This window comes from Plectrocnemia conspersa, unplaced genomic scaffold (assembly GCF_051122295.1).
Source record: "Plectrocnemia conspersa isolate PC_06_02 unplaced genomic scaffold, ASM5112229v1 ptg000001l, whole genome shotgun sequence".
In the NCBI taxonomy this organism is placed as follows: domain Eukaryota; kingdom Metazoa; phylum Arthropoda; class Insecta; order Trichoptera; family Polycentropodidae; genus Plectrocnemia; species Plectrocnemia conspersa.
Window position 1 is genome coordinate 11,920,028 of NW_028277165.1, and position 12,556 is coordinate 11,932,583.

At 28.5% G+C, this 12,556-nt stretch overlaps 1 protein-coding gene across 6 annotated transcripts in view; it reads left to right on the forward strand.

The window, feature by feature from the left end:
- Nucleotides 1-12,556, forward strand: part of LOC148238880 (uncharacterized) — a 413,987-nt gene that overhangs the window by 91,291 nt on the left and 310,140 nt on the right. For 2 of the 6 annotated variants that reach the window (XM_088181582.1, XM_088181617.1), the window contains exon 2: nt 12,258-12,312. The exons of the other annotated variants lie outside the window; for them this stretch is intronic. The gene's annotated coding sequence lies outside the window, so the exon portion shown is untranslated. The remainder of the gene's footprint in view (nt 1-12,257; nt 12,313-12,556) is intronic. 6 annotated transcript variants of the gene reach the window in all.

Genomic DNA, 12,556 nt, shown 5'->3' on the forward strand with positions numbered 1-12,556 from the left:
CTAGCGAATCACAGATTGCAAATGATATATGGGATAATTTCTACGCTTCTTAGCTACACCCACAAAATACTTTTACGCCTTAAAAATAAATCTAAAAGTTAGTCTAATTCGGCGGTTGTAAACAATGGGGTAAAATAACAATAGTTTATTTTGCATAAGGTAAAACGTATTGTCTATTGCGCATCATTTACATTTTACAAAGAGTAGTTTTTTAATTAATCGGTTTAACACTACAAATGAAAGTTTTTAATATTTTTTGTAGTAGGTTTAATCATCTGTCCGTTGGGTTAAACAAATCTTTATTTAGTACTGAAAATGGTCGTAATTGAAGGTATAGACTAAAAACCTACCAGTAAGTTAAAATTTTGCCTTTTTAATAATTTGTATTTTTTTTAATCAAGTACCTTGCGATCTTAAATTAATTTAAGAAGTTGTATGATGCAATGGTTCATCAAGTTTTGATCACTTTTAATATTAATTTCAGTCTTTTTTTGAATTAACGATGTTTAATCTTCTCTATTTAAAAACTTTGGTTTTTCTTTTCGAGAATTATTTGTTGAGAATTTCTCGAGAAAAATAACAAATCAAAAATTCACATTTCAAACTATTGGAATAATTTTATAGGGTCTATTTTTGATAAAAATTTACTTTATATGGATATTTTTAAAATGTTTCACAACCACTGCATTTCTTATACTGCTAAAAATATTTTAATGCCAAAAAATAGTGATTCTAACTAACATTATTTTTGATTTGAACTACAAAAAAAATCAGATATGAATTATGCGCTTCACGTAGAAATCGGCAGATTGCAAAAATCTATGAAGGCTCTACACGGATTTTTTTCCCACCCAAAATATAATAGATGGTCGATTTCAATTTAGATGGTATTTATGTTATTTTAAGAATAATATGTGATAATTTACTGTTATACCATCTTTAGTTATTTTATATTTGATTAACTATAGATAATTTAATTTACATGTTTAAATATTGCAAAAAAATTAATGTAAAAATAAAAACAGTGAAGATATTTACAATAATATACTGTATTATTTTAATCTCATAAAATATGTTACATAAATATTATTTATAATTAAATCTTCTTAAGATTCTCATTTCTTGAGAAATAAAACTTAAAGAATGCGTATTTGTAACGTTATAATTAACATCTTGTTTTACAATACAAAATCAGCAAAAACTCTTTTTGTTCAACTTATTTAAAACAATTTAAAAACTTTGTCAGTGTAATTTGTTATTCATAGTTATATATTGTGATAAATCATCTTCATTATTTAAATATTAATATCTTTGGCAATAGTATAATCTCTTTTGGCATTAAAATATTTTTAGTTACTTAATAACACAAAAGTCTTTCAAATTATTAAATCCATAATTATAGGTTGCTAATGTGTATGAAATATTCTTTAGAATTTTTATAAAACAATAGTAATTACTAATAAACATAACAGATAATATAATAATTTAAATTGAAATATTAAATTTTATATTCTCAAGCTTGTGATTTATACAATATTGTTATATTATTAATGAAATTATAGCGGAGTAAAGTATAGATATGTGAAAATCTAAATAATATTATAATATAAAATAAATTTATTTTATATTATAATATTATTGAGAAATTTTAAATTAAAAGATTTATAAATTCCTGAGAGAGAATTCCTCAATAGAGATACATCTGTGTAACTCAATATAACAGAATGACAACTGTTAGACATTTTCACGTAAACTTTTTTACTAAGACATGGTATTACAGTTTTTTTGTTGGTCCCTTTATTGAAATTAAGGAGTAAATAATAATTTTAACTAATGCAACTGAATATTTTTTTAAATTTGTTTACATATATTTAACTGTGAAATTATTGTGTATTTTTTAAAAGCTTTTTATCTTCTACAAATATTGTATATAAAAATATTTGTTATTTTTTTGTAAATGATTTTATAATAACATTGCTATGCTAAATTAAAATATTTAATAATATTTTTAAGAGTACATTTTCATCACGGTAACTACATTAAAGCATATAACATGCGATGTAGCCACTAGAGCTCTCCTGACGTCGGATTTATTCTTTTTTATTTTTATATAACAACTCAAAACCATCCGTCTTGTTCCCTTGACGAGTCACCAACAGGACTTGTGTCCGCGTACATTAATCCTTTGTTTTGTGAAAATATTTAAAACATCAAGCAGCTCTTGTCGGATTTACCATTAGCCCAATCCTCGTCTGAGTGCCACCGTCTTATTTTTTTATCTCTCTCTCTTTCCCGTCGCATAATCTGGCGCGTCGGCTTTATCCGTCACTTCTTTTACAATTACAAGAAGGGTACGCAGTATAAGATGACACGCAAACATTCTACCGTGCCAGCCCCGGGATTGTTTTCGTTTCGAAACGTCACGGCCTGTCATATCGCTTCCTTATGGCCCGGAGCTTTTGAAAGCTCGCTGAAGTGTTACTCCAATAGGCCGTTGGCTCTCGAGGCTTTTTGTGACGGCTTCTCACCGACGTCGATTGCCTGCCACTTTTTTCATATTCACAAATGCAAACAATCCACTCGACGACACGCAATGTCTCATATATCATATATTATAAACTAGAACAGATTGATGGTTTCGAGAAGCTCCATAGATTCAATTATACAATTTTTTAACTGGCATGTACATATGTATTTGAAGAAAAATCTTTGAAAAACTGCCAATGAGCAATGTTTTTATTGTTGATCGAAATACGTTTATGAATATAAACCTTACTTTTGTCATATTATAAAACCTGTCAGTATGTTTTATTCATTATTTTTTATGTGATAATCAAGCTTTTTATTGAATAATTTTTATCACATGCAAATCATTAAAATTTTATACATACACTCAGACACAAAAGAAAGCAATAAAACCTAGAATAAACCACTCGAAGCGAAATAAGTATAATTTGTTTTAACCCTTTGTGTAAGATTTATTAATTGTAACTAGTAATTACATTAGAAATGCTACTTTACACGATATAAATTCGAGCACGCGAATTTAAAAACTGCAACATTTATTATTTGGGGATAATTTTATAACAAGACTAATTGAAATCGGGCCCGGTGGCCGACACATCTCGTGATGTTGATTTAAGTGGTACTAAATCAATTTTTACATCAAATTACATATTCAGACACGCATCAAAAAGTCGTGCCTCAAAAGAACAGAAACTGAGGAGAGCCTCGCGTGCGAAACGATTATATATTATTTTAAAATAAAACGACACGATTCTAAAATAAAAACGCTTTCTAGTATTTACAGCTGGGAATAAATCAAGTTTAAAATGCGTAGTATTTTTGTGAACCATTTAAGCGGGATTTATGATAAAGATTTTTTATCAACAAACGTCAAAATCAAATACAATACTTATCAATAAAAACCCTAGATTAGGAATAACAATAATTACAAGCAAGTATTTAAAAACAGCAAAATCAATAACTAAATGCTGTATTTATTTAACCCTGTGAGTAGTGAGTTAATTTAAACGCATTTGTTATTTTTTTAGTAAGCACCTAGGAATGAGTTAACGTTACGTATTTTTTCATAATTATTTTTGATTATATTTATTTTTTATTATTTATTTTGCATTTATTGTGAATTATAGAAAAAATCAGTGTTTCTCAACGTATAATTGCTTTGATTTATTTTACTACTTTTCTGTATTAGTGTGTTTTAATAATTTATTGTAACACTTAATTAAATTTCGTTAATTTATTTTACACATTTATTATATATTTTTGGTTTTTTGGATTTATTTTATATTAATTCAGAGGCTTTCAATAATTTTTTTTATAAAATTAATATACCATATTTTTTGTTATGTTCATTTACGTACTCTTTAATTTATTGATATTATTTTATATAAAAATCATTTGCATTAAAATTATGGTAATTATTTATTATGTCATTGATTTACAAATTTTAATTATAATTGCTGTCTCACTACTTATATGGTAGTTGTTGATTGTGTTTACCTCTTTATGATGCAGAATAAAAATTTACTAATATATCAGATTTAATATAAATATTGAATAGCGCAGAATAGCAGATTTACAATAAAAAATAATCTTTACAGGTAAAACTTTTTCCTATGTACCAAGAAACCATTCGGATTTATTTGTTCCTAAAGATCAAATAAATCTTTTAGTTTTTAAAATACATTCACTTAAAAATATGGTTTATAATTTCAGGTAGTTTAATAAATGCAATATTAAAATGAGAAAGGTTAAATTTTATAATGTGTTTTATGCAATATACAATATATAATATTCAAGTAGTTATGTATATATTGGCTTCTTTTCTAGGTTATCGTTAAGCAATAAAGTATTTTCCATATCGATTTTCCATAAAGCCTTTCGAGAGGGCTCATATACCCTACCGCTCCACCTATCATCCCCACGAACCACCTCACCACTTGTCACACATTCCAGATTTGCTCGTTGCCTTTATTTGCTCTCTACGTCGGCCAATATTTTTCAGATAACTCTCGGAAAACGGGAGAAATCGAAGTAGGAGCGCAGAAAAAAATATATCGCTTAGAAAAAAAATCACATCGAACACACACTTGCCAGTTTATTTGTTTAGTTCGGCGATAAGTTTTTATACTGGGCGTAGTATGCCGACGGAAAACCTCTTTGAGCCATGGGGAAGAGAGTGTCGTTTCGTTTTTTCGCTGACGTCTCACTTTTGCCTGTTTTGTTGACTGCTACTCTGTCGACTCATCCCCTTCGTGGCGCACGAAGGAGGTTCTTGTTGAGGATTCTTCAAAGTTTTTGTCGATCGTAAAGAACAGAAGAAAATACTCGTCTCGGGCGTCGTTATCACACACTAATTTCATTGCCTATTTTCAAAAAGTTTCCTTTGACAACTTTTGATTGATGGCGAATCTTCGGAGATTTGTACCATTGGCAAATATAAAGTTTTTATCGGGAGATAAAATTGTATTAAAAAATCACAATGTTCTGGCTACGATCTACATTTAAACTTTTTTAACCCAAACCTACAAATCAGATTTTTATACATAGGTCTTTTAAACGTTTAATAATTCTATAGATTTTAAAATACGTATTATGTTTAGAGAAATGAACGGTTAAGGGCATTGATATTTTATTTTATCCTAAATCTATTAGTTCAACATGCTAACTGAAACAGAAAAATAATACCGTTGCTTATTAAAACAATATAAATAAATTATTTATAATAATTTTCTCGCACATTTATCTCCTAACATGAAAAATATATTTATTTTTTTAATCATCGAAACACAAATTATAATTTAAATAAAGCACCTGGATTTACACTACTATCTTGCCTAACTTTAAATAAGCTTAAAACGGTTGAAATATATAAAAATTAAGTGCTACGAAGCATGAAATTAGTATGAAATATTTTGCTGTTAAACGCGAAAATTGGTTTTGACAGCACGTCAATATCGAGACAGTTAATTTCATCAATATAGACAATTTCTTAGATGTTTTTTTAATATTTTGATTTTATTACGATTTATAAAATTTCATTAAATGACATTCATTTTTCTAGTCAAATTCAAGTGAATGCTTATAAATAATTTGCCCAATATCGATAAGGTTAGCAATCATATTTTTAAAACATAGTATAATGTGCAAAATGTGACGTCTGTCTGTACTTCTTTTTCCCTTAAGATGTGAGCTGGCTTAGTCTATATTTTGGACTTGCCCTAATGATAGCTTTAAAACTGTAATTAGTTTTATAGCTTCTATAAATCAAATTGGGTTTGGTTAATTTGTATAAGTATGGTTTGGGTTTGAATAGCAAATGGATTTCGAAACGGTCAAATTGAGCTTCATAGATATTTTAGAGCAGAATATAATTACACTAGCACGTATCAGTTGAATATTATTTTCGCTAATAGAAATATATATCTACTCATGAATGTATATAAACTTCACAAGTGAAAATATAACTTTACTGGAATTTAAGTTTATATATCGCATGTAAATAAATAATGTCAGTTAAATTATATTTTCACTAGTAAAAATTATCTACCAGTGAAAATATATTCCGATACGACTTCACTGATAAAATATTTAAAAAAAAATATTTTTGGGATGGATTTAAAACTTTCTGGTTCAGAATCAGAGACGTAATTTCAGCTTTTATTTGGGAAGAGGGGGGGGGGAGATAGTTGGACAGTCAGTGGTCGTTTTTTAAAATATTTTTGTATATTATTTCATTAACCCTTTGAGCGGTATCGCCGTACAAATACGGTGGTCGATCTTTTACTGTTACCCTAGGTAATTATATATTTACATGTATAACTGAGGAAATATTACATAAAAATCATTATATTTATATCATATTTTTTCAATTTGATTTAATGTAAATAATTTATAGAGAAATTATTACTAATAAATTAAAAAGTACGATTTAAATAAAAAAATGAAAAATTGTTACGATTCAACTATATTTTTATAATAAACAATGTGTCATTCTAATACCTTCACAACCAACCGCGTTTCATTGATGTATAAAATTTCTTCAACAACTTAATTAAAGTACCATATTTAGGGTTGAATTGTGATGTAGTATTTTATTTAAGATTCTAGTTTCCTAATGGTCCAATATTATTTTGTTGTTTTGTATTATTATATCACTACTAATAGTATTGTATACATAATATATTTTAAAGTACACCTTGTTAAATTTTAATTATGATTTTTTACGCATTATTTAATTATTTATTAAAGTATAATGTTTATATTGCACTTAGTTAAATTTTATTCGTTAGAACGTCAAAAATCTCATTCAATTATATTTTTTTATATGTCAATTAAAATGGTTAACCAATAAAATATTTTATTATACACAGAAGCGGTATTTGTCTGGGAAAGATATCTAGTAATATTTATAATTGTGTTTGTGTAATTAATTTGAGTTTATAGATTTTTTATGTAGTGAGATAAAACGAGTTTGATTGAAGCGAGCCACAAATCAACAGGTGGTCGAGAGATATTATCTTTGATTCGAGTATGGATATGTTTCCTGGTAAACAACATCAGGTTATGCATTGCCTAGTAAAACATTTTAAAACTCTTTTATTGTACTTGTAGTGTACCTACAAGTATTATATTTGTATAAATTCCAAATTGTACTTTTTATCATGTTTAATCAAAATCATATTAGTTTATTTATTATGTATATCGTTAGTAAGTATCTCTTTTATTTTAACATAACTAGTAATGTTTTAAGCATAAAATCAGCTTAAATACACATACAATTAAAAGCATTATATTTGTCAAAGTATGATGAATTTTCAACTCTATTTTCTATTAGGATGTAGTAACATGGACTTGGTATTAAGTTAATTCCAAATACTAGAAATATTTCCTAATCTCTAATAATAATTTTCGTATAATAAAATTATATCAGTGGAAAATGCACAACTTTAAATAATCACACATATAATGACGTTTATTATAATATAATATAATACAATTTTTTAAAAGTTTTTCCCACACATTCACATGGACAAATTTCTTCTTTCAAGTTCCGACTCGCATTCTGACTTCCATTAGAAAAGTTTTATATTCCTTGGCGAATTCGCACGTAATAATAATGCACCACAGACGGGAAGGACCTCTTTCAATTTTTGTCCGGAAATTTGCATTCTTAATGCCCGCGAATGCAGCTTCAAACAGAAAGGTCTTGACCCGGAAAGCCTTTGTCCCGTGTCCTACAAATCTGTTTCTTGGCAAAATCAGTCGCAGAGATGAGAACTGAATATTTTATACGAGAGACAAATTCTATTAGTAAGATGCGTGACTAAATCGAAATTATATTTAAAATATAATTTTTTCTAAGAAATTTACGTTCTTAATGGCCGCGAATGCAGATTCAAGCAGAAAGGTCGCGACCCCGAAAGTTCTCCGCGAGAGCTTTTGTCCTGTGTTCCACAAATCCGTGTGTTGGTAAAACCAGTCGCGGCGAGGAGATCCGACGAAGACCAGCCTTAGTCTGCATTCATTACGGTAATTTAAAGAGCGTCCAAATTACAGGTTACATCTCTTGTTCCGCGGCTTTTGCCGTTTCGCTGCTCCCAAGGGAGGTTCCGATGCAAGTGGTCGTTAGCGAATTCTCTCTCTCTTTCTCTCCCTCCCAAGTCTGTGGAGTCGAAAAAAGATTAAGTAAAATGGTCTACTGAAAGGAAATTATTGTAAGCAATTACTTTTAATCAGTACTTGGCGACGGTGGTATTTAGGAGGGGGATCGTCGTTGAATTTGGTGTTTGATTCGGATATTCTGCGACAAGCGATTTAGACATTCACCATTTGCTATTAAGCATTATAGGTTCATTTAAACTTTCATTAAAGGGGAGAGTGAAGTAATTGGAAAACAACTATAATTAAAATGCAATGACTGTTTTATACGTCTCTGTAAACTACTACTTTATTTATAATATTTACCTTATCTTACAAAATAAATTAAATATCAACAACATATAATTGAAACGCAGCGCATCGAACCGGTCTAATTAAATATAAATATATCGGTTCGGTTCCGGTTTTCGTTCCGGAATAAGTATTGATTTTATGGTTTTCGGTCTAGCTCCAAGTGATTATATTTTAAATGTTCTTATTTATATTAAAAAATATTTTTCTATTATAATTTTAAATATTTTTTTTTTATTGATTATAAGCAAACAATATTATATTAAAAATAATAATATTTATTAATTCATTATAGTTATAATAGTTAACTATAAGTATATATTATTTGATAACAATATATTTAAAAAATATGAAAGTTCCCTCTAATTATTTATATATTTTCTAATGTATAATATTTTCATTTCAATTATTTCGGTTGTCTCGTAGAATAAACTTTAAAGCAAAGAAAGCTCTTTCAACACTAACTTGTATTGCTGAAGCTCTTAAGAAAAATATTTTTATTTTGTATAAATGAGAATATGTAATTTTATTTTCCTTCCAAAATTCTAAAGTACGTTTGTTTCTGTCTAATCATTGTACACGGTTAAAGTTATTTATTATGAATTTAATGTTCACATCTGTAGAAATAGGAAATTTATGTGACTCTATTGACACTTCTTTACTTCTTAAAATTTCCCCCAAATCGTCTACCTTTTCATCGGACGTTTCAATAGAACTATTGTGCTTGTTTATTTGTGATTAAATTCAAATTTTCTAAAATTTGTAAATTTTATGACTGCGTGTTTGAACATGGACTAAACCAAAATAGACTGATAATAAAATAATATTATAACGGTTTTTCCGGTTTTCGGTTCATTTCCGGTTCGAAGCCCTGATTAAAAGCATCTTGTATTTTATAGCTTAATAACTAGTTAGATTTTATTTTTTTTAATAAATATTAAATTTTGTAAAATGATTGATTATATTATAAATGAATATAAAAAAAAATATTTATGTATCTATAATAATATTTATGCTAATGGAATAACAAAAATATCCGAGAGGTGGGAGAAAATTATGTAAAAATATATTTTGACACATTTTAAATGATTTTTTTATTCATTAAGAAAACGACATTTTTTTATTATTTATACCTAATATATACATAAATTTAATAATATTTATAATATGATTGATATTCCAAAAGTAAAAATACCAGGCTATGATTTTTTATTCTGTTGGCAAGTAACCCTTTCAGCTATTGTCCGTTTAGCAAAAAGATGAAACTGCTGCTGAAATTAATTATCAATTTGTTTCTATAAACTTTATTGACAGAAGAAAGGAGTATCGATTCTTCACGATACAATAACCAATCTTAATGAAAAACTTTAACTTAATGCAGTGAAATTTATTATGATTTGGAATAAATAAAAATTTGTTCGAAATAAAATCTTTTTATTTACTTTCTAAATTTAAAAATAAGCGTGCAACCTAATTGATTATAATAAAACATCAACATGTATTCATTGATATGAATACCATAAAATACCACCAATTGACTACACCCTCTAAAAACGCAATTCTCTTGAATCTAGCGATGTTCAAACACGCAATTGAATTTAACCTAAAATTTATTCCATTCATCTGTGACAAATGACCATCGTCCACATGTACCCAAGTGGCACTCGACACACAATAATGCCTCTCGTATGGGTCAACCCTGACTCCACTCGGCCACCGACGACCCAAAATAATCGGCCAACGTTTGGTTTAGTCTGACCAAGGTGGCCTCTCTCTCTGTGTGTTTGCATTTAAACTTAACAGAGACCCGCAACCTTAATTCCCTTATACTGCGTGACCATTTTTCTCATTTTTAAACCCACCCCGAATTTGTTCAGATCAACCCCGAAGAAGATATTTCATCCCCCGCGTTGCAACGCACCCTTCGGTCAACCCTCTTCCTTCTTCTAAAAGTGTCGTGGCGCATGCCGCATTTTTTGTGTTCAGGAACACACTCCGGAAATTGCCTTTGTTCGGTCGATCAATTTTGCAAATAGGATAGTGTCGATTTGTGTTAAATTTGTTTTCAATCGATTATTTGTAGCTAACATGTTAAATGGGTTGAAATTTTATTAATAAATAAAATGACAATGTAAAAATCATAACCAAAAGCTGCTTTTAAATATTGTTGTATAATACATATAAATAACTTGCATTATTCTTTGCTTTACCAAAATATGTATATATGTATATTTTATACTAATATACAAGAACCTAATACAAGTGTACAAACATACTAATATATTACAAAAGAGATCAAAGGCAAATCGCTGCAAACCTTTATAAAATGCACGAAGGCCCGTGTGTCTCCTTTTTGGGCATACTTAATATTTAGTTAAAACCCCTTAAAAGGGATCTCTAAACTCCCCCAGAGGAAACGTACAGATTTAAAAATAAAAATGCCATACCCGAAAGGTTAATATGCATTCGTTCGCAATGTGTAGCAGTATCACACAGCAGGCAAAGGTAGTATAACTTTTAAATTTTTAAGTGACCCACCGTTCGCTTCCCTAGACGCCCTAACGACGTTGGGGTGTGTTTTCATAATTCACAAGTGACATTTATTCCTTGCATAACATTTGCTCATATGCGACATGTTAAAGTTTAGATATTTGTTTCTGGCGCCATATGACACCCACACACATTCAAGTGTGTTCTCGTGTTTGCTATTTTAAAGACACTCAAAAATTTACGTAACTAACGAATGTTTCTAACATCGTTTTTGCATTATGCTACCCAAAACATTTTATATAATATTGTATGTATATGCGTCTTCTATCTTGCCGTATTTGCATATTTTTATCATGGCGCGCATCCCTTATATAATAGAATGTATTACGCGGGGGTTGTAAGTACCTCACGGTTTAATCCCCTTTTTTCCAATCGAATTTTATTACGTTACGTCAAAATCGATGACTCATGCTCTTGGTACTCTTAGCTCCTTTGTAAAGAAAAAATATTTTGAAAAATACATTATCTATAGCTCCCTTCCCGACTTTAACTTTTTTGTTGTTGTTGTTGTAAATTTGATATGATACGTCTGACGGGGGAAAAATAAGTTAAAACGTTAAAAGAGCTTTTATTTATCTACATCTAGTAAAGGAGATTAAAGTTCAACATTTTAAAGTATTTTTGTGTAACTATTTTATGTAAGATTAAATTAAGTGGAAAAGTGCTTCAGCGATTAAAATTTTACTCGAAAGTAATAGAAAACAAGGATTAAATTTTATCTTCCGGGAAGGTTTAATTTAATTACGGCTGCGATATTATAATAATAAAAGTTATTAATTATTAATGTTGCTATACTATATACATATTTTATACTAAACTTACAAATTAACTAAGTATTTTTCATGTTTTATAGTATATTAAAATCAGTTTATATTTGTGTGAATATGGTTCACTTTCTCTAAAGATTACTTTTATTATCAAAGTTTTATTGCTAATAATAAAAATATGTGGTGTAGTGTTAAAATTTAATTCAATCATTTATAGCAATAGTTAAAGAATAAATCGTATACATATTTTACAGTTTCAGTTGTTTAGTTTATAATTTACCTGTACATGCAAAAAATAGAACTATTTAATTTTTGCTTAAATGAATCGAGAGAGTTAGAATCTAATATCAAGAGTTAAATAACAATATTTAATTCAGTTTTATAACATTTTTAATGAAAAATCTATTTTACATGACTTTAGTTCAATTTACAGCAGATCATTAATCAATGTATTTTTTGTTGCAGGTAAACACCCCATCTGAATTCATCCCATCTTCCAGAACACCATCAATCACAAAAGGTGCGTGCATCGTCTTCCGATCGGCAAATTCGCACAACGCCCCCCGCTTAACGATAACGACCGTTATATGTTAAACGAGGGCGTTTGCTGTTTAGCTACAGGGTGACTAAGAATTAAATTAATTATAAAAAGTATACAATATTGTATTTAAGTATTTATCTTAGAAAATTATTTCATACAAAAATTTAACTAAAACAGAAACGATTTTTTGATATGAAAGGCAATCGATTAGAAAAAGTAATAT